At 34.1% G+C, this 6,270-nt stretch overlaps 1 non-coding gene across 1 annotated transcript; it reads left to right on the top strand.

Annotated features, from left to right (window-relative positions):
* The first annotated feature begins 985 nt into the window (after positions 1 to 985).
* LOC122490748 lies at positions 986 to 1,092 on the top strand. Its single transcript, XR_006299257.1, has one exon. It is a non-coding gene; the product is annotated as a U6 spliceosomal RNA (small nuclear RNA).
* The last annotated feature ends 5,178 nt before the right edge of the window (positions 1,093 to 6,270 follow it).

Here is a 6,270-nt window from a genome sequence, read left to right as displayed (position 1 = left end):
ATAGGCTACATTCTGGCCATAAACAAAATCTTAGCAAATTAAAAAGACTAAAAATAACACAAATAGAAGTTCATAAGGGCATTAAAGGAGGATCAAAACAAAAATATATTTGGAAAATCTGCAAATATTTAGAAACTAAATAACATACATTGAAATAACTTATATTTCAAAGGGAAAGCCTCAAGGGGAATTAAAAAAAATTTTTTTGAGCTGAAGTAAAATTAAAATATAGCCCACCAAAATTTATAGGATATATCTAAAGCAATGTGTAGAGGAAAATTAATAGAGCTAAACACTTGTTTTGAAAAAATAAGTAAAGTATCAATAACCTTAGCTTCTAGCTTGAGAAACTAAACAATGAAGCCAAAATTAAACCTGAAGACAGCAGAAGAACAGAAATAATAAAATTAAGAGCAAACATGAATAAAATTTTAAAAAATGAAAATAGAGAAAAACAATGAAAACAAAACTGATTCTATAAAAATATAGATGTCAGTGACATCTATGCCTATAGATTCTACAATTTCAATGAACCAACCAATTCCTTGGAAGATACAAACTGCCAAAACTCACTCAGAAGGAAGAAACAGAATGTCCCTATACCTATAAGATAATTTAAATTAATAATTTAAAATACTTCACTTAAGAAAAGTCCAGTCCCTAAATGCCATCTTGGTCATTTCTGAGAAATATTTGGGGAAGAAATACCACCAAATCAATACAAACTCTTCCAGAAAATTGAAGAAGAGGAAATACTTCCTAACTCCTTTTAGTAGGTCAGCATTACTCTAATAACAAAACCAAATAAAGATTAGAAAAGAAAGTTAAATACCAATATCCCATAAGATCTTAGATGCAAAAATTCTCAACAAACTATTAGCAAACAAAATCCGGGAATATATAAAAAGAAAAATAGACTTCATCCAAGTGGGGTTCATTTGAAGAAATGCAAACCTGGTTCAGCATTAGAAAATCAACTAAAATAGTGCTCGCTTCAGCAGCACATATACTAAAATTGGAACGATACAGAGAAGATTAGCATGGCCCCTGCACAAGTATGACATGCAAATTTGTGAAGTGTTCCATATTTTTTTGAGGAGGGCACCTGTTGGGATGAGCACTGGGTGTTGTATGGAAACCAATTTGACAATAAATTTCATATTAAAAAAATAATTAAAAAAAGAAGCAAGATCTCCAAAAAAAAAAAAAGAAAAGACAAGAAAATCAACTAAAATAATTCATTATATTAGCAGAATAATGAAGAAAATTATCTAATCCTGTCAATATATGGGGGGAAGCTTTTAGCAAAGTTCAATATTTATTCATGATTTAAAACTCTCAGGAAACTAACAGTAAAGGAAGGCTTCCTTAACCTGATAAAGGGATTTTACTTAAAACTGAGCATTGTCCTTATACTTAATGATGGAAGACTGAATGCTTTTCCACAAGACTGAGAACCAGGCAAAAATGTCCTTTCTCACAATTTTATTCAACTGTACTGTAAGTTCTAGACAGTTGAATAAGACATGGAAAAGAATAAAAGGCACATAGATTGGAAAGATGGAAAGAAGTATATCTGTATTCACAAACAACATGTCTATGTAGAAAATCCTAAAGCATCTTTAAAAAGCTTCTAAATCTCATAAGTCAGTTTGGAAAGTTCACAAGATATCAAATCAATATACAAAAATCACTTGTATTTTTATATACTTTCAAGCAATAACTGGGAATTGAAATTTAAAAGTACAGTAAAATTTAAAACAGAGATAAATGATATACATAGGTATAAATCTAACAAAATATGCATACAATAAGCATGCTGAAAACTATAAAACACTGATGAAATAAATCAAAGAAAATTTAATAAATGAAGAGATATACAGTGTTCATGGATTGGAAGCCTGAATACTATTAATAAATAAATAAATTATTTCTAAATTTTTATATATATATATATATATATATATATTCATATATATTCAACCCAACCCAAATCAAATTCCCAGGTGGCCTTTTTCTTTTTCTTTGTGGACAATTAATAACCTGAGTCTAAACTGCATATGGAAAAGCAAAGAAACTAGAAGAGTTCAATTAATTTTGAAAATTAAGTACAAAATTGAAGCCTAGCACTACCTAATTTAAGATTTAATATGAAGTTCCAGTCATCAAAATAGTGTGGTAGTGGTGAAGTGATAAGCAAATGAATGGGGGAAAGTCCAGAAAAATGCCCACAGCATCATTTCAAGTGATTTTTTTAATGTTTATTTATTTTTGAGACAGAGAGAGACAGAGCATGAATGGGGGAGGGTCAGAGAGAGGGAGACACAGAATCTGAAACAGGCTCCAGGCTCCGAGCTGTCAGCACAGAGCCCGACGCGGGGCTCGAACTCACGGACCGCGAGATCATGACCTGAGCCGAAGTCTGCCGCTTAACCCACTGAGCCACCCAGGCGCCCCTCAAGTGATTTTTTTTTTTAAGTATAAAGGAATTACAGTGAAGGGAGCATAGTCTATTTTTTAAAATAGTGATCGAAAAAATGCACATCCATGTTTCCGGTATAAATAATGAATTTCAACCCATATTTTATTAACTCATAATGTTCATAGACCAAAATGTAAAATACAAAACCATAGAACTTCTGGCAGAAAATATAGGAGAAAATTTTTGTGATCTCAGGCTAGACAGAGAGTTTTTATATAGTTTATAGAGTCTTTAGATAGAAAATATTCAACTAGAATGAGAGGAGAAAACAAAATGGAACAAAAAATTCAACAAATAAACTTTAGTATATTGCAAATGAATAAAAACCCACGCTAAGGTGGGTAGGTAAGAAACAAACTAACCTGGGACTTTGGTTAAGCATTCAACTCTTGATTTTGGCTCAGGTCCTAATCTCAAGGTTCCCGGGATTGAATCCACACTGACAGTGTAGAACCTGCTTGGGATTTTCTCTTCTCTCTCTCTGCCCTTCCTCCACCCATGCACATGCATGCTCTCACTGTCTCTCTCAAAATAAATAAAATTTTTTTAAAGAAAAGAACTAACCTTAAGTTACTTTGGGAATCAATATTTTGGATACTGTAAGTCAAAGGCAAAAAGAACTATAAGAAAATACATTTACTATATTTAGCAGATTTGTTTCTTGCAGGGGTATGGGTAAGCAATTCTTAAAATAATTTTTGTGTATATTAGGTTTGAAAGAATCAGTAAGTATATTGTAGATAATGAGAGTCAAGTTTCTTACTTGAAAAATCGCAGAAAAAAATTGCAATTTAAAAATATGAGAAGACTGGAGTAGGGGATGTGGTGATGGATTACAATGAGAAGTCTCAGTGTGAATTCATGGTTTTATGCCACGAAGGCAACTTCAGATATGTAACTTAAGACATGTGTGTATGTTTGGCTGAGTACTATATATCCTACATCTACTGAGAAGGCTTGGATGGATGTTACTAAATAACATGCTAGTAGCAGTGAACACACTTAGCACCCAGATCTTGATGTCTCGATAGCATTCTCTAATTAAAGGAATCAAGTGCTCTTTGACAAAATAGTTGATTCCAGCGCTGGGGCAAGCAAATGCAAAGTAAGCCTGGAGTATCTTGTGGAGGCATACAATAAGGAAGTACTCAAACTGAAAGATCATAAAGCCAACCTGTAAGAGTTCCTGTTGGCCAAAGCTGGAAATTTTTGAGAAAGAAAATTAACAAAGATAGTGTTAGGTTATAGCCTACAGAATAAGGTAAATACCAAGCATCCCATACTGAATAAATGAGGAAGAAGTAGCAGCTCTTCCTTACAAAGTGCTTTCAATTAATAAATGTAGAAAGACAAAGGAGATGGAAAATGACCATTAGAAAGTTACAGTAATAATTGTTGCAAACAAGATCCAAAGATGGATGCCAAAAGCAGTAGGCAAAAGTTGGAAAAGAAGGGGATATTTTTCCATTTCAAATTATCTATTTCTCCCCAAGATATTAATTAATTCTAAAGGAGAAAATAGTAGCATTATGGGAATAGCGGACACCCCTTTAATTAAGTGATCAAGTTTAAACAAGACATATCAATATCACGTACCCTTTGATATGATACATTTACAAGGACACATCATTTCTATGGTATTCTTGCCAAAAATGCATACCCTTCATCTAATTATGAAAAAAAAAAAAAAGATGAGACAAATACAAACTATAGGGCATTCTACAAAATAACTAGCCACCACTATTCAAAACTATCACAATCATAAAAGACAGGAAAGGCTAGGGAACTTTCACAGGTTGGGAAAGACCAAGAAGACATGAAGCTAAATGAATTGTGGTATCCTGGATTGGATCCCAGAAGAGAAGAAGTATTATTAGTGGTAAACTGGTGAAATCCAAATAAAATTGGCAGTGAAGAGTGTTGTACCAAACTTAATTTCTTAATTTTGAGAATTATGCTAAGGTTATACAAGATGTTGGGAAGCTGGGTGAAGTATACATGGGAACTTTCTGAATTAATTTTGTCTAATGTAATTTTAACGTAAGCCTAAAATTATTTTAAAATAAAAGTTTCAAAATTACATATTAAATGTCTCTTATGGGGCACCTGGGTGGCTCAGTCAGATAAGCGTCCAACCGGCTCAGGTCATGATCTGAGTGAGTTTGAGCCCCGTGGCAGGCTCTTTGCTGACAGCTCAGAGCCTGGAGCCTGCTTCAGATTCTGTGTCTCCCTCTCTCTCTCTGCCCCTCCCCCACTCATGCTCTGTCTCTCTCCTTCAAAATGAATTAACATTAAAAAAAAATTTAATGTCTCTTATAATATTGCATCATATTGTTATTCCATATAACACTAGTTATTGACTCCATTCTTGATCCTTTGGATAATACAATATTTTTCTAGCCCTTGGGATAATATAGTATTTTGAAAGGGGTTGTCATGGGTAGTAGTATGATGATGACGATGAAGCTATGTGAGAATATTAACTAGTTCAATTCTCCTTTAAGCTCAAAATGAGACTGAAGTAAACATCTTCTGACATATAGGTAAGAAAATAATGTTCCTTCCTAACTCTGATTCTCCCATCTTTCAGATAGAATGGATTCTATGTAAAAGACCATGCCAATTGCTGGGGAAAAAAAATCTGATTTTTTGCTATATTCTGTAGGATCATATGTGGCACAAGCTAAAATGGAATTGAAAGGTCAGGTCCAGGGTCACAGAACGAGTGAGTTTCAATGTTGATGTTTCCTGAGCAGCCCCAGTCCAGGGCTTTTTGGACCATCCTTTGTTGCGTCCCACATAGTAAATTTTATACAGCATATTAAGGGTTTCAGTTGGATTGTTTTAATAAAAGTAATAAAATTTGTAATTAATTTTAAATTTAGTAATTGGAGAACAAGGGAAATGTTCCTTTAATGAAATTTCCTTGCATGATTTCTCAGATGGTTTTGCCATCACCAGTTTCACTGAGAACATCACCCTGTTGGAAGCTGCAATCTGAACAGATGAAGCACCTTTCAACCCAAGTAATTACCTCCCAGGGCTATAAACCCTCTGTGTCCAACACATAACCAAGCCTTGTCATTAAAATATAAATTACCTTTCCCTTTTTGATCTGTTTTAAAAGAGAATTGCAGGCTCCACAGCTGACTACCAGGCAGCGGGTAGAAGAAATGGGAGTAGAGAAGAATGTTGGCCTGGAAAGAAGCTTTTTCTTCCCTGAAAATGAGCTGTGCTTTGAGGATTGAGTTAGGAAAATGTTGGGGATTAAAGTGATAGGCGGGGATGGGACTAGAAAAGCAAGAAACAATTAAAGCAACAGCTGCCTCGCATCCCTTCCGCTCTTTGGCTTTTTCTTATCCACTCTCAATGCATGTTTGCCCTTAGTAGGCTGCAGAGCAGAAAAAAAAAAAAAAAAAAAAAAAAAAAACTAAAACAGTCACCATGGAATTTTTTTTTTCTTCCACAACATTTTCAGTACAAATAACTTCAGGACACACACGCATCTCAAACATTAAATTAACAGCCTTTTATCCTTCGCTGCCACCAAGATCCCCAGTTGTATAAAAATGATTGGAAAATATTGCCTGGTGGACCTCTTGGGCAACCTGAACTTCTGAAAAACAATAGCTACAACAGATGTTTCTTTCATATGATCTGTGTTTGATCTCCTAAATAATGTTTCACTACCACGGGCTTGGCAAAGGGTCAGGAAATGTGTATAATTTAAGGGGAAAATATGGAAACAAAGAAAAATCCCATGATATCCTGAAACAACTGCTACAAAT

This window comes from Prionailurus bengalensis, chromosome B2 (assembly GCF_016509475.1).
Source record: "Prionailurus bengalensis isolate Pbe53 chromosome B2, Fcat_Pben_1.1_paternal_pri, whole genome shotgun sequence".
Lineage (NCBI taxonomy): Eukaryota > Metazoa > Chordata > Mammalia > Carnivora > Felidae > Prionailurus > Prionailurus bengalensis.
This window is presented reverse-complemented; position numbering and strand designations above follow the sequence as displayed.